The sequence below is a fragment of the Pinus tabuliformis genome, chromosome 9 (genome assembly GCF_031772625.1).
Source record: "Pinus tabuliformis cultivar Carrire ecotype Pingquan chromosome 9, CPIR1, whole genome shotgun sequence".
Classification (NCBI taxonomy): domain Eukaryota; kingdom Viridiplantae; phylum Streptophyta; class Pinopsida; order Pinales; family Pinaceae; genus Pinus; species Pinus tabuliformis.
Window position 1 is genome coordinate 737852040 of NC_142307.1, and position 23221 is coordinate 737875260.

Genomic DNA, 23221 nt, shown 5'->3' on the forward strand with positions numbered 1-23221 from the left:
ATAGTTATCTATCTCTATGTAGTTAAATCTTTTCTTCTCTCAGATTTAAAAAAAAAAATGATCATGCTTGACAGTAATTTGTTAAGGGTTGTTCAATGGAATAGCTGTGGAGAGATTGTAACTTATAGGATAGCTAGTTCCAAGAAAACAGAGAAACGAAGGAATTAGAAAACCTTGGTAAAACAATGGAGAGCGAACAGTCGCCAGAGGGTGCACTGATAAATCAAATAGCAAAGAACTATGCAACACGTAGACAAACTCGAATATAGGGGAGTGTCCAACAGATTGATTAAAAATCAGTAAAAGTCTCTTGTCGTGAACCTTAGACCTAGAAAAAAAGGAACGAAGACTGCTACAGTCTTGGTATACACAGAAGGATAGAAAGACTATCGTGGGGAAAACACGTTAGCGGGTCTAACTTATCTGTGAACTTTTCTGAAACAGTGAGGACATGTATAAGAGCCCAGAATGCCAGACAGCTCCAAAAACAAATGTCGGAGTGTGTGGGGCCACTTTCTTTATACAAGTGTTAAGGTCCTATTGAATTCATGAATACAGAAACCAAGCATAAGAAAAAAAAACTGATACGAAGTAGATAACAAGGCAACCAAGAAAGGGGTAGCTCAGACCTAGGGTAAGGGTTTGAGCTTTATTTGAAGCCAATAGTCCTTGAGGACAGAGGGCTTGATAACAGAACCCTGTGACCATAACCAACCATGCAAAGAGGGAAACCCTCCTGGCGGTGAAACCCTGGAAGTTGGGAATGGAGCACAAGCTCACAAAGAAATTTAGAGACTGAGGAAGCCAGGTTATAATGACACTGGGTAGCAGACCCCGCAATTACAGTGAAAAAGAACACACAATACGTAATCTAAAACCTATGTAACATTTAAACAAGTTGCAATTATTACACGGAGTTCGCGTTGGCCGAGACCTCATATCCGAATCGAAGATTTATAACTCCTTATAACACAAACAACGCCTTGAAATTTGTAAACAAATACAATATACGGTGCATATATGAGTAAGCAAGGAATCGAGTATTACATCACATTATTTGCCTGAAGACATAACATAAGATGCGAACCCAGAACTATATATATATATATATATATATATATATATATATATATATATATATATATATATATAGCAAAATTTCGAAAACAAATTTAAGCAAATAATGCCTTCAACTGCTGGCCATGGTAGCCTTACCAAATAGCAGAATAATTAACCTGTACAAATCTATAAACCCTCATTGTCACAAAAGAGAATAACAAGAAAACTACATAATTTCAGAGCGGAATAAGCTCTGGGTATTATCTAAATTGATAATCACATCGTGCTTATATATATATATATATATATATATATATATATATATATATATATTTGGGGAAAAATCCATTAAAAACCCTAACCCTCTTCTAAAATTGAGGAATTTGGCTATGAAACAGGCATCTCATAGATGTAGAGAGCCATAACCACGCCTGAAGTTTTCCCTTCCAACCAGGGAAAGTTCTTACTCGTAAGTGGAAACTCTGCCATTGTAGATATGTCACCCCACCAAGCAGCTTGAGTTAGCTCCGGATCCCAACATCTTGCATGCATTTCAATTACAGGAATAACTGATTAGGGTATCTAGTAGGGCTTGAATGTCTACAGCCACGAAGAACAAGGAAGCAAAAGAATAGAGAACTAGCTGAAAGGAAAACTCGAACAGTTTACCTATAAACAATTTGGCCCACTGCTAGACCAAGAAACTGGGCCAGAACAGAGTTACCAAACACCTGAAAACAGCACTGTTGAAACAATGGCCACATCAGAGAAAACTTCGTGGGAGGATTGCAAAAACAAATGAGGTCAATCTCTTCACAGTTGGAGATGAGGAAACCCTGGCATAGGTGCCACCGTTGGATCGCAATGGAGTGTACAACACCGTTGATCTGGGTGAGGATCCCGAGCGGAGCTGGTGTGGCCGGACGGTCCACCAAACCATGTACATGACAGCGCAGACAACAATTAACTTCACCCTTATCCGGCAAGGCTCGCCACGTGGTGGAAGCGGCCTCATACCAAATTACAACGTGAATACAAGCAGTGTAGTTCATAAACCAAAAACCAACTTCCTGAGAATTAAATGCGTTATTAAATGACACCCTTATAGCTGTAGTGGTAGTAAATTCTAGAGTTGCGGAAGGATCAAATCATAGGTACTGAAGACCAGCATAGTAAAATGCAGTGACACCCTTTGATGTGGTAATAAATAAATAAAAATAATTAGATGGAGACATTACAAGTGGTATCAGAGCCCAGGTTTCGAAATTGTGGCCTCTGGGCACTGGGAAAAAAACAGTCAACAGACTGTATATTTACAATTTGTTTCATCTCTAATGAGTAAAAGAAAACAGCTAATGTGATAACCTTCTACTGTTGCTTGTTTTGTGGTAAGCACAAGGAAACAGAGGATTGACAACATGAGTAGAATAGACAGTGCGTCACACAGGTTTGTGGCAGGTCAGGGACCTGCAACGGGTCTTGGAAGCAATCCCGAATTATGCTTACAGCTGGGTGAGGAAACACGCAATACCAATCTGGAAATTTTGGAGACGGTACAAGAGCTGAAAAATGAAATGGCTTGATTACGGGAAGATCATGCAAGGCTAACTATGGAACAGGAGAGGATTATAAAAAGCCTGTCCGACAGACAGAACCAGCAGCCACCAAATCCCAGTGCTGAGCAACAAAGAATTTCAGGAGAACAGAATCACCCCACAGAACCCGAGGAGTCAGAAGGAAGGGAGGAGGAATGCTCGGACAATGCCTCCGAACAGCAGACATCCAAAAGGCAACGGATCAAGTTGCAAGAGGAGTTTGGTAAATTCAAGCCACCACGCTTCGATGGAGAACAGGAGGAAGCAACTAAAGCTTAGTTGATTAATATGAACAAATACTTCTAGCTGTATGAATACGATCACAACCTCAAGGCACGATTGGCCATTTTCCAGTTACAGGGGAAGGCCACCTTATGGTGGGAGGAAGTTAAGATGGTAAAAGGGGTAAGCAAACAGAATGTCACCTGGGAGAAATTTCAAGGATAATTTAAGGAAAGGTACCTGAATGAGTGCTTCTATGATGAGAAGGCAAGGGAATTTCATGACCTGTGGTTGGGGAAGCAAACGATGGACGAATTTATTACTCGTTTTACTTCCTTACTCCACTATGTGCCCTATATCTGGGAAGAGAAAGCTAAAGTATAGAGGTTTTTCAGTAGCCTGCCCGTAAGTATGAGGGAAAGAATTGAATTTGACAACGCAAAGATGATGGACGAGGCTATACACAAAGCCCGAATTTGCTACCAGCAGAGCAAGCAAAGGGGAGAGCCCTTGGGTAAGAAATGGGTCGATAAGAGAAGTAGCAAGCTAGCTGGTGGTACTAAAGGAAACCGTGGTGGAGGTAACAAAGGATTCACTAAAGTGAAAATCAGTAGAAACTCTCAAAAGAATTCGCTCCGATTAAATCCCCTCAATGAGTCCAGAACTAATGATCAACCCGGAAAAATAGACAATGAAGGGACAGCAAGGCCCACGGTGCAATGTTGGGGCTGTGGTGGCCCCCATTATGTGAAAATCTTCCCTCAGCGAAAAGGAGCTGAACAGGTCTCCCAGGTTTATGAAACCTCTACCATTGGTGATGTAGGAAGGAGTCTGCCAAAGATTAATGCCACTCTGGAAGATCGCCAGGTGGAGTACCAACCGACCATGGTGGAATTTGAAGGTAAACTCTTAGACCTTGCTGTAACTGTTTTAATTGACCCTGGTGCAACATTAAGTTATATTAGTCCTAGAATTGTGGAGCATTGTAAGTTGCAACCTGTTAAGTTTAAGGACCCCTGGCTAGTTCAGTTGGCAACAGGGGCAAAAATACGAGTAATGGCTAAGGTCAAAAACTGCCCTTTAAAAATAGCAGGACACTCGGTGACAACAGATTTAAATGTGCTTCCCCTTGGCTCATATGACATATTGATTGGTATGGATTGGTTAGAAAAACACTGGTCCATAATTAATTGTAAAACCAAGACTATCAGCTATAAGGATGAGCTTGGAATAAAACAAGAGATGTAGGGGATTAAGCGGCCAGTATAGATTCGGCCCATAACTGCCTCACAGTTAGCCAAATGCATCAGAAAAGGATGTCAGATTTATGCCATCCAAGTGGGGTATGCCAATTCAAAAAATAAAACAGCCACATTGGAGAATATTCCTGTGATACAAGAATTTGCCGATGTGTTTCCGGAAGAGATCCTTGGGCTGCCACCCAAAAGAGACATAGATTTTACCATTGAATTGGTGCCAGGAGCAGCCCCAGTCTCTCGAGCACCCTACAGAATGAGCGTACCAGAATTGACAGAGCTGAAGATGCAATTACAGGAGCTGTTGGACAAAAAGTACATTCGCCCCAGTGTGTCCCCTTGGGGAGCTCCGGTATTATTCGTTAAGAAAAGGATGGGACTCTTCGCATGTGTATGGATCCCTGGGCTGCCACCCAAAGGAGACATAGATTTTACCATTGAATTGGTGCCAGGAGCAGCCCCAGTCTCTTGAGCACCCTACAGAATGAGCGTACCAGAATTGATAGAGCTAAAGATGCAATTAGAGGAGTTGTTGGACAAAAAGTACAATCGCCCCAGTGTGTCCCCTTGGGGAGCTCCGGTATTATTCGTTAAGAAAAAGGATGGGACTCTCCGCATGTGTATGGATTACCGTCAGTTAAAAAAATTGACAATTAAAAACAAGTACCCCCTACCCTGCATTGATGAACTATTTGACCAGGTAAGAGGGGCAACAGTTTTCTCGAAGATTGATTTGCGGTCAGGGTATCACCAAATCTAGATTAAAGAGGAAGACATAGCTAAGACAGCTTTTAGAACTCGGTATGGCCACTATGAGTTTGTGGTGTTACCCTTCGGGTTGACCAACGCCCCCGCCACCTTTATGTGCCTGATGAACAGTGTGTTTCATCGATATTTGGATAAATTTGTGCTGATCTTTATTGAAGATTTATTGATTTACTCTCGGACTATGGAGGAGCATCAGGAGCATCTCAAATTAGTATTGCAAACCCTCTGAGAGCACCAGATGTACGCTAAGTTCAGTAAATGTGAATCTTTCAAGGAGCAAATACAGTACTTGGGCCATATCATCATTGAGGATGGAATCGCCGTGGATCCTGAAAAGATAAGGACCATTATGGAATGGCCAGTACCCAAAGATGTGGCGGACATCCAATCATTCATGGGATTGGCAGGCTATTATAGACGGTTTGTAGAGGGATTTTCAAAAGTGGCTTACCCAATCACATCCTTGCAGAAAAAGGGAAGAACTTTCAAGTGGACCCCTGAACGTGAAAGGATTTTTGAACAACTCAAATATTTAATCACCATAGCACCTATTCTAAGTATAGCTGATCCCAGCAAAGATTACGTAGTGTGTATTGACGCAAGTAAAGAAGGATTAGGAGGTGTGCTAATGCAGGAAGGAAAAGTAATAACATACGAATCAAGGAAGTTAAAATAGCATGAGCAGAAATATTCTACCTACGATCTAGAGTTGGCAGTTGTGATTCACGCCCTGAAAATGTGGCGACATTATCTTGTGGGAAGAAAATTTCTGTTATTAACTGACCACCACAAACTGACCAATAATTTTAGCCAGCCCACACTAAATGCAAGGCAAGCACGGTGGGTGGATTTCTTAAGCGGCATTGATTTTGAGATCAAGCACCTAAAAGGGAAGGAGAACTGGGTGGCAGACGCTTTAAGTTGAAAATTGCAGTGTCTGTATGAGATTTCTTGCAGTGAAAGGAAAATCCCCTTCGGGGAAATGATCAAAAAGGCAGCCGAACAAGATGTTGTGTATCAGCAAATAAAATAGCAAGTACAGCTACCAAACAACAAGGAAAAACAGCCAGATTATGCTTTGGATGCTGCTGGGATATTGTATTATAAAGGAAGGCTATATGTACCCAATCAGAACAATATTAAAAATTTGATATTGGATGAGTATCATAAGAGTCATTATGCCGGACACCCAGGATATCAAAAGATGATCACCGCACTCCAAAAAGAATATTATTGGCTGGGCATGAAGAAAGATGTGGCTGGGTACTTGGCTCGATGTCTTGAGTGTCAGCAAATTAAAGCAGAACACCAGCATCCTGTGGGCTTATTACAACCGTTACCCATCCCGGAATGGAAGTGGGAAACCATCTCTATGGACTTTATAACAGGCTTGCCTAAGTCAAAGAAGAACAATGATTCCATCATGGTGGTTGTGGACAAACTAAGCAAGTCAGCACATTTTATACCGGTGCAATCTACATACAGAGCGGTGCAGATCGCTCATGTGTTCATGAAAAACATATTTAAGCTACATGGGTTACCAAAGACAATAATTTCAGACCGGGATGTAAAATTTACATCGGCCTTTTGGAAAACATTGTTTGAAGAATTGGGAACTCAGCTGAACTTTAGTACGGCATATCACCCTCAAACTGACGGGCAAACTGAACGGGTGAATCAGGTGGTGGAAGATATGTTAAGGGCATATGTGATGCAGCAACCAACCAAGTGGGAGGACTATCTTCACTTGGTTGAGTTTGCATACAATAATGGCTACCACACATCATTGCAGATGAGCCCTTTTGAGGTGTTGTATGGGCAGAAGTGTTGCACCCCCTCAAGCTGGAGTGGACCGGAAGACAGATTGATGTTAGGTCCTGAAATGCTCAAGGAGATGGAGGAATTGGTTAAAAAAGTGCGTTCTAATCTGAAGGCAGCTCAGGATAGGCAAAAGAACTTCGCTGACCGGAAAAGGAGGTTTAAGGAGTATCAGGTCGGTGACCATGTGTATGTGAGAATTCGAGCAAAAAAGAGCACTTTACAGTGGAGTGGGTGCGCTAAGTTGGCACCTCGATATTTTGGACCCTTTCAGATCTTAGCAAGGATATGGTCGGTGGCTTACCAGCTCGCTCTGCCTAGTCACATACGAGTCCAAAAATATGTTTATGATCCTAAACATGTGATTAGTTGGCAGGATATTCAGGTGAGAATTTTCTCTGGTAAATCAATCAAAATGTTTTCTATTAAAGGAAAACTGACTCAGGGTGTTGCATATTGCAGGTAGAACTGGAAGGAGAAATCCGAGTCGAACCGCTGAGCATCCTAGACTGGAGAGAAGTCACGCTACGGAAGCGGGATATTACCCAAGTTAAAGTGTAGTGGCAACACTTTGGGCCTGATGAGGCCACTTGGGAGGATGAAGAACTCATGAAACAGGCTTACCCAAGGTTGTTTATAACCAAAAGACATTGGTACGATGTCTAATTCCAGGAGGGGAGATGTCATATCCCCAGATTATTGTAACTATTTTATTTATCACAGCTAAAAAAAAAAGAATATTATTTGTTGTATAAACTTATATATATATATATATATATATATATATATATATATATATATATATATTTTCAATAAATGGAAATTAAAAATGACAGGGATATCATGTAACTCCTGTGGAGGGAAGTTAAGACATGGATTAAAAAAAACAGTTGCAAACCCTAACCACCCTTTCCCCCAACCGTGGAATGGTTTCCAGGAAAAGGAGGGGGAAGAGGGAAAAGGAGGTTGTGTTGTAGATGATAGATAGTAGGAAAAAGGGTAAGGGTCTTACCAAGTCTAGTGAGGATCAGATGGTAAGGGCGTAGAGCGCATGCAATTAGCAAAGACGGTAGTCTTTGAGTCAGCTAGGGGGGAGACTGGTCTTGAAAGACAGTCTCAAGGACGGGTGGATGACTAGCTGCAGAAAGCAATGGTGACCATATCTATAAACAGAGAAAAGAAGTGCTCTTACAGAAGGCGACTCAGGTATGCGACCCTAACTCAAACTAAAGGAAAAGATTGCTTATTTTCTGTAGTTTTACAGTTCCTTAAAATAGTGAGAAAGGGGTCAACAATAGGGAGGTCGGGTAGTTTTCTACATTAACTATAATTTGACAGAAGTGGCTATACGTTTTTCTATTGAAAAGTGTCGACCCGGAGATTTCATACTTATCTCTCTTTGTGTAGTTAAATCTTTTCTTCTCTCAGATTTTAAAAAAAAAATGATCATGCTTGACAGTAATTTGTTAATGGTTGTTCAATGGAATAGTCGTGGAGAGATTGTAACTTATAGGATAGCTAGTTCCAAGAAAACAAAGAAATGAAGGAATTAGAAAACCTTGGTAAAACAACGGAGAGCGGACAATCGCCAGAGGGTGCATTGATAAATCAAATAGCAAAGAACTATGCAAAACGTAGACAAACTCAAATATAGGGGAGTGTCCAACAGATCGATTAAAAATCAGTAAAAGTCTCTTGCTGTGAATCTTGGACCTAGAAAGAAAGGAGCAGAGACTACTACATTCTTGGTATACGCGGAAGGATAGATAGACTATCATGGGGCAAACACATTACCAGGTCTAACTTATCTGTGAACTTTTCTAAAACAGTGAGGACATGTACAAGAGCCCAGAATGCTAGACAACTCCCAAAACAAATGCTGGAGTGTGTGGGGCCACTTTCTTTATACAAGTATTAAGGTTCTGTTGAATTCATGAATACAGAAACCAAGCATAAGAAATAATCTGATTTGAAGTAGATAACAAGGCAACCAAGAAAGGGGTAGCTCAGACCTAGGGTAAGGGTTCGAGCTATATTCGAAGCCAGTAGTCCCTGAGGACAGAGGGCTCGATAGCAGAACCCTGCGGCCATAACCAACCATGCAAAGAGGAAAACCCTCCTGGCGATGAAACCCTGGAAGTTGGGAATGGAGCACAACCTCACAAAGAAATTTAGAAACTGAGGAAGCTAGGTTATAATGACACTGGGTAGCAGACCCCACAATTACAGTGGAAAAGAACACACAGTAGGTAATGTCAAACCTATGTAACATGTAAACAAGCTGAAATTATTACACGAAGTTTGGGTTGGCCAAGACCTCATATCCGAATTGAAGATTTATAACTTTTTATAACGCAAATAACTCCTTGAAATTTGTAAATAGATACAATATACGGTGCATATAAGAGTAAGCAAGGAATCGAGTATTACATCACACTATTTTCCTGAAGACATAACAGAAGACGCAAACCCAGAACTGGATATATATATATATATATATATATATATATATATATATATATATATATTTAGCAAAATTTCAAAACCAAAAATTAAGCAAACAATGCCCTCAACTACTAGCCGTGGTAGCCATACCAAATAGCAGAGTAAATATCCTGTACAATTCTATAGACCCTCATTGTCACCAAAAGAGAACAATAGGAAACTACATAATTTTAGAGCAGAATAAGCTCTGGGTAATATCTGAATTGTTAATCACTTCATGCTTATATATATATATATATATATATATATATATACATTTGGGGAAAAATCCATTAAAAACCCTAACCTTCAACTAAAATTGAGGAATTTGGCTATGAGACAGGCATCTCATAGATGCAGAGAGCCATAACCACGCCTGAAGATTTCCCTTCCAACCAGGGCAAGTTCTTACCCATAACTGGAAACTCCGCCGCTGTAGATATGTCGCCCCACCAAGCAGCTCAAGTTAGCTCCGGATCCCAACGTTGTGTATTGCATTTCCATTACAGGAATAACTGATTAGGGTATCTGGTAGGGCTTGAACGTCTATAGCCACGAAGAACAAGGAAGCAAAAGAATAGAGAACCAACTGAAAGGAAAACCTGAACAGTTTACTTGTAAAATATTTGGCCCATTGCCAGACTAAGAAACTGGGCCAGAACAGAGTTACCAAACACCCGAAAACAACACTGTTGAAACAATGGCCACATCAGAGCAAACTTCATGGGAGGATTGCAAAAACAAATGAGGTCAATCTCTTCACAGTTGGAGATGAGGAAACCCTGGCATAGGCGCCCCATTGGATCGCAATGGAGTGTACAGCACCGTTGATCTGGGTGAGGATCCCAAGCGGAGCTGGTGTGGCCGGACGGTCCACCAAACCGTGTACATGACAACGTAGATAGCAATTAACTTCACCCTTATCTAGCAAGGCTCGCCACGTGGTGGAAGCGGCCTCATTCCAAATTACAATGTGAATACAAGCAGTGTAGTTCATAAACCAAAAACCAACTTCCTGAGAATTAAATGCGTTATAAAATGACACCCATATAGCTGTAGTGGTAGTAAAATCTAGAGTTGCGGAAAGATCAAATGATAGGTACTGAGGACCAGCATGGTAAAATGCAGTGACACCCTTTGATGTGGTAATAAATAAATAAATAATTTTAAATGGAGACATTACAGTTTCAAAGATTTTCCACCACTTTCTTCACTCCAACACAAAAAATAAATCATTTCTTCTTAGCATAAATCCTGTTATGCTTTTTGCCTACACCACAGACCTGCGAGAGTCGAAGCATAAGATGCTAACGTAAAAGAAACACAAAGCATAAGATGCCAATAGGCTTTTGTTGTTGTCCAAAAGTTAGGTGGAGATATTTAGTATCTACCAATTTAGTGTTCCAATATTAAATAAAAAAACTTTGTAGGCTAACAACTACTCAAGATTAAAAAATAACATAAAATGGTAAATAACATAAGATGGTTCACAGCTGCTCAAGGTCAAAAAGGTTGAAAAAACATAAAATGCTAAATAACATAAAATGGTTCACACCTGCCCAAGGTTAAACAGGGTTGAAAAACATAAAATAGTTGACAGCTGCTCTAAGGTTTAAAAAAACATAAAATGCTTGACAGCTGATCAAGGTGAAAAAAAAAACTTTAAAAAAAGCCATAGTTTCTCCTATATTAATTGGACTAATTTCGTCTCAGTCCCTACATCCACATACATACAATTAGTTAGTTGCAAACTTTTGTCTGCATATTCATTCTATGCTCTGCTGTGCTTTTTGTTTGAAGTTGCAAAAGCCATGATTCGAAATTTCTCTGCACACCATCAACAACTCTTCTCATCTCGGGTTCCTAGCTCAATCTAAATTTCTCTGCACAACATCAACAATTTTCATTACTTCTTTTTCTGAGAATTTTTGCTATTCTCAGATTCTTCGCTAATCTAATCCCTGGCAAGCTGCTTCGGTATTATCGAACATCCTTCGGCCCATCACCTCTATTTGTATTTGGAATCAGCAATGGCTCAATCTTCCTCCGCCTACACCTCCACCGCTCCTGATTCTGACTACGATTTGTTTATTAACCATCGTGGTCTGGATGTCAAGAAAACTTTCTCCAGCCTTCTCTACTACCGCCTGAAATCACATGGGTTGTGAGTGTTTCTAGATCAGCTTGAGTTGCAACGGGGAGAGTACTTAATTCCTCAGGTCGAAGTGGCTATTGGACCTGCCTTAGTGCACGTGGCTATTTTTTCCAAAGGATATGCCGAATCAGCTTGGTGTCTTCAAGAACTTGTCTTAATGTTGGAATCAAATTTTCCAGTAATTCCAGTGTTTTACAAAGTGAAGCCTGAGGAGCTCCGGTGGACGCGGGGCAAAGAAGGGGGGTATGCTAAAGCCTTCGAGGAACTGGAAAAGAAAACCACAGCTGATCCTGACACTGGTGAAAAGAAGTTGCGGTATGACTCCAGCCTAATTAAAAATTGGAGAAATGCACTTTCTAAAGCTGCAGGAATAAGCGGTTTTGAGCTGGAAGTGTGTAACAGGTGAGAACTTAAAACACTTCTTAGCTGGTTATTTCATGATGTACGCTGCGGAGACTTTATTTTATGTTAGGTGATATATGCACAGACTTTCTATTCTCATTTCTTGGCTTTATTTTCTTCTTTTCTTGTGAATAACCAGCGATGAGGGAGAGTTGCTAGATAATGTGGTTGACGGGGTTTTAAAAAAGGTTAAGAAACGAGCTAAATATCCAACAGGTTTGATTGGAGCAGCAACGTTGTTACCGTTGCTATTGCTCCGCCCAACCAACTAATAGATGATGTAATTCATTTGGATAGAAATACTTAGCTTCTGGAGATCGCTGAGTTAAATCATATGAACACCCTTTTGCTTCATATTGCCAATCAGAGATCTCCACCCGACACCGTTCACATTTGGTTGGAGAGGATTCACAATTGTCTTGATGATGCCAAATGTGTCGTGGATTGCGCCCAACCACAGAAACGGTGGCTACATTGTTTCCTACACTGTTTCCTCTACAGATCAACACTCTCGACATGAGTTAGAGAATGGAATGCAAATTTCCATCGACTCTTTGTCGATCTTTCAATACTTGGAAACACTGAACGGACGGTTTTTTTTGCACCACTGCTTCCGCAACTACCGCAGGTGTTGCTTCAGCCGGTACCAAAGTCGGGCTTTGTGGGATCGGGGATCGAAGCTGACCAGATGCGACTGCAGACATGGCTGGACAATGAAGATCACCAATTGCGCATAATTGGTGTTTTCGGCATGGGAGGCATCGGCAAAACATCTCTCCTCAAAACAGTCTTCAATGCCTACAAGAAAGGTAACTTGTTCGAAGCCGTAATTTGGACAGTTGTTTTTCAAAATTGTAGCATTTCAGGGTTGCATTTCAAAATTGTAGCATTTCAGGGTTGCAGGCTGATATTGCAAAGCAAATCAATTTAGATCTTGGGAGCAGCTCTAGTGTTGAGTTAGCAAAGATGGAGCTCTCTGCATGTCTGAGGGAAAAGACATTTCTTCTCATATTAGATGATTTGTGGAGGGAACTTCAACTAGACGAAGAATTGGGCATCCCTGTGGATAATGATAAAGGTAGCAGAGTCCTAATCTCTACGCGTAGCTTTGATGTGCTTAAAAGAATGGGGGCAGATGACTTCTCCATACAAATACAACCGCTATCCAACGATGAAGGGTGGCAATTGTTCTGCAGAGAAGCTTTCAAAACCGGCAGTGCTCCGACAGAAGATATAGAGAATGTGGCCACACAAATTGCGGGAGAGTGTAACGGTCTGCCGTTGGCCATAAATGTTATAGCGGCAGCCATGAAGGGTAAGACTAGTGTAAATGACTGGCATCTTGCTTTCTGTCAGATCAAAAATATGGATCGTACTTTTCTAAGATACAATCACATTGATCGAGGTCTCTATTGGCGGCTTAAATTGAGTTACGATTGTTTGCTTGACTCCATCTTGAAGAACTGCTTTTTATATTGTGCTACCTTTCCTAAAGATTGGCACATCGGTGTAGAGGCCTTAGTGGAAATGTGGATAGGGGAGGGGCTGGTCAAAAGTAGAAGAACCAGCTATTTAGTGGACTTGGGACTCAGGTATGTAGATTTATTAGTAGAACGCTGCTTGTTTCAGAATTTTTATGGCGATATTAGGAAAAGGTTCATACAGGTCCACGACGTTGTCCATGACTTGGCAATGTCTGTTGCTGAGAAGGAAGAGCAATGTCTCTTTAGGACACGTCAAAACCTCCAAGAGTTTCCGGCTGCTGAAAAAGGGATCCATAATTGCAAAAGAATAGCAATTTGGTTTAACAATATTTCTGATTTTCCAAGAGATTTCAGCTGCACCAACCTCCTCTATTTGAGCTTGCTCTATAATGAAAGTTTAAGAGAGGTGCCAGATGGCTTTTTAGTCAATCTCATCTCTCTGAGGGTTTTGGATCTGTCAAACACCAAAATAGAATCATTGCCCATGTCACTGTGGCATCTTACACAGCTCCAGTGTCTCAGTTTGGACAATACCTTAATCAAAGATGTACCTGAAGACATATGCAATCTTTCTTAGCTTCAGTTTTTGCGTCTTAATCATTGTCAAAATCTGGAGTCATTGCCTCCTAAGATAAGAGAGCTTGAAAATCTCAAGACTTTACATTTAAACTGTTGTTGTAGCTTAACAAGGATTCCCCAAGAGATCTGTCAACTTACATCATTGAATACATTATCATTGGCTACATCAGAGACACCGTTTAACAGTATAATGGAGGTGGAGGAAGTGAAGAGTAGTGTTTGCAGTTTGAAGGATCTCACCAATTGCTCAAATTTAGTGCAGCTTGTGGTACATGTAAAGGCAGGAATTGAAGTCGAGGGAATACGAGCAGGAATTAAAATGGGTATAATGGGAAGTTGGTTAGATATGAGGGACCTGACATTGGCATTCAATGCGGAAGACCATGATGTGCTGGAGGATCTCCCCCGAGACATGCAGAGCATGAAGAAGCTACAACATTTTTTTCTTGCAAATTACCATGGCAGAAGTCTACCCAATTGTATTGTGAAGTTTCCACAATTTGAGAGGTTGAATTTGTGGAGATGTTTTCAACTCAGGGATCTTCCTCCCCTGGAGAGGTTTCCAAATTTAAGGTCATTGTTATTAGGTGAGTGCACTAACTTGAAGGAGCTGGGAATCGGGGATTTCCGATGTTAGAAAGTTTGAAATTGAAAGACTTGCCTATGTTAGAGAGTCTGGGAATTTCATCATCAAATATTGTGTGGAATGAACAAAGTCTGCCTAAACTTCAAGTGTTGACCATAAAATATTTCCCGTCATTGAAGGGGTTGCCCCGAGGGATAGACAAGCTACAATGATGTTGAAATTTTCTTAAAAGAAAAATTACATCATTCAATTGTATTCATGGAATAAAATAGTGTAAATATTGAAACAAAAAAATTAATCATATTTGTCCTTTCTATTTATGTGATGCATTTCATAAGAAAAAGTATTATTCTTTTAACAAATAAATTATCAATAATACTGATTTTATCAATTTTTTTTTTTGCACATATTCTATTTAAGTTTATTAAAATGGTAAGAAAAATAAATATTAAATTGAATATTTTAAAAATCAAAAATTAATTTTGAAATTTTAGAAATTTAAATTATTATTTTTTAATTAATTCATTTAAAAAAATTAAATTTATTAACTTTAAAATTGAATTATAAGAAAAGAAATTATTTAAAAAACAAAATAAAAAATAAAAAATTCATAATACACAAACCATTAATTACGCCGTAAGGCGTTCCCTCTGAAATGGACTTTCCTAAAATCTACTTGTCATCCTTGTGTGCCGTTAGATTATGTGTTAGATGGTTAAAGGATTGTTAATTGTTCGATCTAGGGAAGGTAGTTGAGTGGTTGTCACTGTTCACAATTTGATTTGCCTGGGTACCCTTTTCGTCTTCTCTGCTCTTTCTTCCCATGCTGTCGTGACAGACCTCTGAGACGGGCTCCATCGAACCTCTGGGGAAATTTCATCCATGGCTTTCCTGAATGTAGAAATGAGATTCAGATCAAATAAATTCAGAGATGAATCGTTTGATGACGACTGCTGCGTCCAAATGGTTTTCGTGATTGAATCTGCAAGAGTCGAGGGCGAATCTGCCCCAGAGGAAGAAAAGCCAATGAGAAATCCATTGCCGTTTTCGAAATTTTTCTTTAGATTCGTGTTAGGTGTTGTTGAAGATGCCTGCGAATGTGCCAGAAGTGGTGTATAGTCCTCCTCACAGACCATTCTAGAACCTCTCTTGAAAGACAATCCCCAAAAATGTGGAAACATTAAGGCAGTCTCTACTTATGCAACAACCAACCTTCTCAGTCGGCTGTCATTTTTTTGGATGAGTCCTTTCCTTGCTGTTGGTTATAAGAGCCCTTTGCATATTGATGATGTACCCCAAGTTGCAGAGGTGGACAAGACAGGCCAATTATACCCTAAATTCAGAGCTCAGCTAGAGGCCAAAGGTGATACAGGCTTATTAGCAAAAGCCTTACTCCTATCTTTTCGGAAGTAAGTAATTTTGACTGCATTCTTAGCAGCACTGGAGAATTGTGCATCATATGTAGGTACATGTTTTATAAATTCCTTTGTTCAGTTTCTAGGTGGAAAGCAACAGTTTGAAAGTCAAGGCTATGCGTTTGTGCTTTTTTTGTGGCAAAGGTATTAGAGTCTTTGTCACAGCGACAAGGGTTTTTCAAACAACATCAGTTAACTTTAAGGGTTAGAGCAGCATTGACAGCTATTATATACAGGAAGGGCTTGTCTCTTTCTAGTCAATCAAGCCAGAAGCATACAAGCGGAGAGGTTATCAACTACATGAGTGTAGATGTTCAGAACGTTTCATGTTTTTGTTATTATATGCATAGTATTTGGATTTTCCCTCTTCAATTTGTTTTGGCCTTCATTATTCTATATCAGATGTTGGGCTTGGCAACATTTTCAGGGTTGGCAGCCTCATTTGCAGTTATGTTGCCGAATTTCCCACTTGCAAAATTGCAAGAAAAATTTTAGGAGAGAATAATGGAAGAAAAAGACAAAAGGATGAAGGCCACATCGGAGACATTAAAATTTATGAGGATCTTAAAATTGTAGGCTTGGGAGACAAGATTTCTTTGGAAACTAGAAATTTTGAGGCAGGCAGAATATAGTTGGCTACAAAAATATGTTTACGCATCATCTATCACAACATCTGTTTCCTCTGTTGGACCAATATTTATCATTGTTGCAACTTTTGGTACGCGTTCCTCATTCGCTTGCCTCAAGATGTAATTAGCCCAAGTAGGTACAAAAGCACTATCTTGGCTTACAATTATTTTTCCTAAACTGATCTCAGCAGACTAGACATATATTTTATAATGAAATATCAAAGTAAATGAAATGGCACCTTAATAGGCACTACAGGGTTGGCAGTAACATATAGTCTAAGTCTGAACATGGTACAAGCCTGGGTAATATGGTGCCTTTGTTATGTGGAGACCAACATGATCTCAGCGGAGAGAATAATGCAGTATTCATGAATTCCCAGTGAGTCACTAGTGATTATAGAGAATTGTAGACCAAACTCCAACTAGCCATCTAGAGGAACGATAGATCTAACTGATTTGCAGGTCAGAACTCAATACAAATAGACTCTTTTTCACGCATTCAATGCTAGTAATTTGCATGTCAGTTCATCTATAAATTTGATCCATACAATCAGGTGTGTTATGGACCACATCTTTCGCTTGTCTTGAAAGGCCTTACATGCACTTTCCCTGGAGGCATGAAGGTGGGAGTTGTGGGGTGGACAGGAAGTGGAAAATCTACTCTTATTCAATCCATTTATTGCATTGTGGAACCAACAACGGGCAGAATTGTCATTGATGGAGTCGACATCTCATCCATAGGCCTCCATGACCTAAGATCCAAATTAAGCATTATTCCCCAAGAACCAACAATGTTTGAAGGCACTATAAGAAATAATTTGGATCCTCTCGAAGATTGCTTAGATGATGAGATTTGGGAGGTTAGTTCTGCTTCATATTCTATAAGCATTAGTATCAATTTTAGCACCAATTATTCTTGCCTTGAAGAATATAGATATTTCCCTGAGGATCTTGCTGTAAGTTTATTGTTTATGAATCTACTTCGATTTTGCTTGTGCTTTCAGGATTTGGACAAGTGCCAACTTGGTGAGATTGTACGAGCAAAAGAAAAGAAACTTGATTCCTCAGGTCTGTGTGTCTTTATCACATTCAATGGAAGTCCTGAAGGAGAAAAATAAAACCCTTTACAGTAGCTATTTCTGCTACTTGCTTTCCATCTTAGTGCTCATGTTTTGTTTATTTTTTGGTGTCCTTGAGACCTACCTGGTCTCTAGGACCCCTTTTTTTTATAATGAAATTTGAGAATCGAATTTAATGGAATGATCTCTTGTACAGTGTCTGAGAATGGAGGAAACTAGAGTGTGGGTCAATGCCAACTTGTCTGTTTGGGATGGGCACTACTAAAACAAAGTTGGCTACTGGTCCTTGACGAGGCAACTGCCTCAGTTGACACTGCAACTGATGGGTTTATTCAGCAAATAATTCGCCACCAATTTTCTACTTGCACAGTCATTACTATAGCACATCGGATTCCATCTGTTATTGAGAGTGATATGGTTCTCCTATTAAAGGATGGTATAACATTTATAAGTTGTTTATTTTCTAGTGTTTTGTTACAGTTACTATTTTTTTGGACACATTTCATTTTTTACTTACTTTGTATTTGTTTTGAATCAGGACAAATTGCTGAGTATGACACTCCATCCAAACTACTCAGCAACAAATTTTCTGCATTTGCAAAACTTGTTTCAGAGTACAAGGCCACATCGGAGACATTAAAAATTATGAGGATCTTAAAATTGCAGGCTTGGGAGACAAGATTTCTTCGGAAACTAGAAATTTTGAGGCAGGCAGAATATAGTTGGCTACAAAAATATGTTTACGCATCAGCTATCACAACATCTGTTTCCTCTGTTGGACCAATATTTATCATTGTTGCAACTTTTGGTACGTGTATGCTTATAGGAGTGCCTTTGACAGCAGGGAGAATTCTTTCTGCACTCGCAACCTATGGGACACTTCAGGGAGCTATGGGCATGCTTCCTGGCTTAATCCCTCAGATTGCTCAAACTAAAGTGTCAATAGATCACACTGTGGCCTTTCTGCAGGAGGAAGAGCTGCAACACGATGGGGTAGAAAAGGTATCAAAGGAGTCAACAGACTTCGCGATTCAAATCCAAGGAGGGATATTTACTTGGAATTCCAATTCCTCTAGTCCAACTATAAGAGGTTTAGATGTCCAACTAGACAGAGGCATGAGGGTTGCAGTATGTGGAACTGTTGGTTTAGGAAAATCAAGCCTTTTATCCTGCATATTAGGTGAAATACCAAAAATATCAGGCTCTGTTAGCTTAAGTGGTACCAAAGCATATGTCCCTCAGTCTCCTTGGATACAAAGTGGGAAAATTAAAGACGCTATTCTCTTTGGAAAGTAGATGGATACTATTAGATACAATAGTGTACTTGATGCTTGTGCATTGAAGAAAGATCTTGAACTTTTTCCTTATGGGGACGAGAAAGACATTGGAGAAAGAGGGTTAAATTTGAGTGGTGGAAAAAAACAGAGAATACAGATTGGCCGTGCTTTATATCAAGATGTAGACATTTATATTTTTGATGACCCTTTTAGTGCTGTGGATGCACATATCGAAAAACATATTTTCCAAGTATGTTTCTCTTATCCTTTACATACTATAGGTTTTTTGACTTAATTAGTTTTAATGTTTTGATGGAATGATGAAGCTCTACAGTAGCACTCTGTAATTCATTGTTCAGTCTGGATAATATACATTGCTGGTTGTGCCGCTGCAAATTCATGTCCATAAACATCCAAGAAATTGGACTTGCTTGTTATAGGAATGCATACTTGGTATTCTAGGTTCAAAGACTGTAGTCTATGTAACTCATCAAGTGGAGTTTTTACCCTCTGCTGACATCATTCTGGTATGTTTGAATTTCTTTCCTCTTGTTCTAGTGATATTGAAATTTTCAATGTAACTGGTAAAGGGGCAGTGGGTTTATTGATCATTTATTGAGAGGAGGAGATAAGTGATCCATATTTTGTTGATGTAAATGATATTCTTCACAGGTAATGCGAGATGGTGAAATTACTCAGGTTGGCAGATATGATGACATCTTACAATCAGGCACAGATTTTGTGGAATTAGTTGGTGCACATCAGAAAGCTTTGAAAACTATTTATGCTATGGAGAAATCTTAAGTGTACACATCAGAGAGATTTGTTGAAAGCTCATGTCCTGGCAATACAGCTGCAGTGAAAAATGTTACTGCCAGTGACACACTGGAGCATTGCGGTGTTCAGAACTCAATAGATGTAGAGGAAGAGGTTGAACCAGAAAACCACAAAGAAAAATTGGATAAAGAGAATAAAAATTCACAACTTGTACAAGAAGAAAAAAGAGAGAGAGGCAGGGTAAGCATGTCGGTATACTAGTCTTACATTACTGCTACATACAATGGTACTTTGATACCTATAATACTAATGGCCCAAATAATAAGTCAGCTACTTCAAATATGTAGTAACCTCTGGATGACATCGGAAGCCTCTACAAAAGAAAATGAGAGTTCCCCTATGAGAAAGTCCCTTTTCATTCTGGTTTATGTTGCTTTGACATGAAGCAGCTCCCTATGCGTTCTTATGAGGTCTATGCTTCTTTCATTGGTTGGACTTAAAACTACTAATCAGCTTTTCAGCACTCTGCACAGGTGTATATTTCGTGCACCAATGTCCTTCTTTGATGCAACTCCATCTAGGCGAATACTGAATCGGGTCAGTTGACATTTATTGTTTTAATAGGCTAATACCTTTCCTGAGAGAGAATGAGATCATTTGATTCTAGTGGGCCAGTAACAAGCTCTTTGTTTCTTGGCAGGCATCAACTGATCAGAGTGTAGTGGACACATTGATTCCTTCTCAACTAGGAGAATTGGCTTTTGCATTTATACAACTTTTGGGGATCATTGCAGTCGTGTCTCATATTGCTTGGCAGGTCTTCATTGTGTTTATACCAGTGGGTGCAAGTTGTATATGGTATCAAGTATTCTCTGTATTTCTCAATAATAATAAATATGAAATTGCAAATTTTAATTTTCTCAGAGGAACATAAATTGGCGATAAGAGAGTTTGATTTCTACTTCAAGGTTTGCTGTAGGTGGATCCCATAATCTGATCGAAAAGGATGTTATCAAATAGATTAAGTTGCATCAGGATTCTATCATGACAACAGTTTATTTGTATTTCTTTGTTTCCATGCTTTTGGGTTTTTATAGTAATAAGAGAATTCTTGTAACTCCTCTGACCTTCCTTGCATGCAGCAATACTACATAACATCAGCTAGGGAACTAGCTCAGCTGGCATCAGTTTGTAGAGCTCCAATCGTACAACATTTTGGAGAATCAATCTCTGGAGCAGCCACCATTAGAAGTTTTGGCCAGGAATTTCGATTCATGGAAATAAATCTCGAGTTGATTGACATATATATGAGACCTAGTCTCCACAATGTTGGAGCCAATGAGTGGCTTGGCATTCGGATGGATTTTCTATCAAATCTTGTGTTTGCATTCTTTTTGGTGTTCCTCATTCGTTGCCTCAAGATGTAATTAGCCCAAGTAGGTACAGAAGCACTATCTTGGCTTACAATTATTTTTCCTAAACTGATCTCAGCAGACTAGACATATTTTTTATAATGAAATATGAAAGTAAATGAAATGGCACCTTAACAGGCACTACACGGTTGGCAGTAAAATATAGTCTAAGTCTGAACTTGGTACAAGCCTGGGTAATATGGTGCCTTTGTTATGTGGAGACCAACATGATCTCAGCAGAGAGAATAATGCAGTATTCACGAATTCCCAGTGAGTCACTAGTGATTACAGAGAATTGTAGACCAAACTCCAATTGGCCATCTAGAGGAACGATAGGTCTAACTGATTTGCAGGTCATAACTCAATACAAATAGACTCTTTTTCACGCATTCAATGCTAGTAATTTGCATGTCAGTTCATCTATAAATTTAATCCATACAATCAGGTGCGTTATGGACCACATCTTTCGCTTGTCTTGAAAGGCCTTACATTCACTTTCCCTGGAGGCATGAAGTTGGGAGTTGTGGGGCAGACAGGAAGTGGAAAATCTACTCTTATTCAATCCATTTTTTGCATTATGGAACCAAAAACGGGCAGAATTGTCATTGATGGAGTCGACATCTCATCCATAGGCCTCCATGACCTAAGATCCAAATTAAGCATTATTCCCCAAGAACCAACAATGTTTGAAGGCACTATAAGAAATAATTTGGATCCTCTCGAAGATTGCTTGGATGATGAGATTTGGGAGGTTAGTTCTGCTTCATATTCTATAAGCATTAGTATCAATTTTAGCGCCAATTATTCTTGCCTTGAAGAATATAGATATTTCCTTGAGGATCTTGCTGTAAGTTTATTGTTTATGAATCTACTTAGATTTTGCTTGTGCTTTCAGGCTTTGGACAAGTGCCAACTTGGTGAGATTGTACAGGCAAAAGAAAAGAAACTTGATTCATCAGGTCTGTGTGTCTTTATCACATTCAATGGAAGAACTGAAGGAGAAAAATAAAACCTTTTACAGTAGCTATTTCTACTATTTGCTTTCCATCTTAGTGCTCATGTTTTGTTTATTTTTTCGTGTCCTTGAGACCTACCTGGTCTCTAGGACCCCTTTTTTTTAGAATGAAAATTGAGAATCGAATTTAATGGAATGATCTCTTGTACAGTGTCTGAGAATGGAGGAAACTGGAGTGTGGGTCAATGCCAGCTTGTCTGTTTGGGATGGGCACTACTCAAACAAAGTCAGATACTGGTCCTTGACGAGGCAACTGCCTCAGTTGACACTGCAACTGATGGGTTTATTCAATAAATAATTCGCCACCAATTTTCTACCTGCACAATCATTACTATAGCACATCGGATTCCATCTGTTATTGAGAGTGATATGGTTCTCCTATTAAAGGATGGTATAATATTTATAAGTTGTTTATTTTCTAGTGTTTTGTTACAGTTACTTTTTTTTTTGACACATTTCATTTTTTACTTACTTTGTATTTGTTTTGAATCAGGACAAATTGCTAAGTATGACAATCCATCCAAACTACTCAGCAACAAATTTTTTGCATTTGCAAAACTTGTTTCAAAGTACTCCATCCAATAGATATCTTAACTAGAGCTTTGGACATTGGTCATATTGGGTTTACAATAGAATGGAGAAAAATCTTCATTTCCCTAAAACTCAAGCTGGATAAATGTACAATATAGAGATACAATATAGTAGACTATGAGCTACCATGTAAGCTCATTATTTTCTGATAATATTCTATATTTAGGTCCTTAAGAAGAGTTCAATAACTCTTATCAGTGACTTTGACTGACTTTGATAGTTATGATTTTTCACTTGTTATATACAAATGGAGTTTACCCTTTTTCCTGTGTAACTTTTATCACTTCAACAAGGTAATCAAGGTAATATTGGAGAACTCCAAACAACTTGGATTTGTACAGGCAGTGCAGTTGGATGTAATGTGCCTCTAACTAATTTGTCTTTTTCTTCTTCTTTTTTCTGCTTTGATTCTATTATTTTGAGTTTCACATCTGATTCTATTTTAGTTCAGACCTCTATATGTAGTAATACTATGCCAATTCACATCAACATTTTATTCTCATTTCTACCAAACAAGCTATTTTATACTTGTCAAGGTTCACAGGTGTTGTTATTTATAGGTCTTAATAATAAGTGATAGCTAATTGTTAATGTGTTTTTTTCCTTCATGCAATGAAC

The 23221-nt window shown here is 39.2% G+C and overlaps 2 pseudogenes across 1 annotated transcript; both read left to right on the forward strand.

Moving 5' to 3' along the window:
• Window positions 1-6143: 6143 nt before the first annotated feature.
• Window positions 6144-14620, forward strand: LOC149150804 (uncharacterized; annotated as a pseudogene).
• A 621-nt stretch (window positions 14621-15241) lies between these two features.
• LOC149150805 (ABC transporter C family member 3-like) lies at window positions 15242-22892 on the forward strand (annotated as a pseudogene). The gene is made up of 11 exons (XR_016262921.1): window positions 15242-17312; window positions 17457-17520; window positions 17728-17967; window positions 18070-19058; window positions 19249-19335; window positions 19481-20182; window positions 20286-20443; window positions 20728-21748; window positions 21893-21956; window positions 22164-22403; window positions 22506-22892. The product of XR_016262921.1 is annotated as an ABC transporter C family member 3-like (transcript).
• Window positions 22893-23221: the final 329 nt, after the last annotated feature.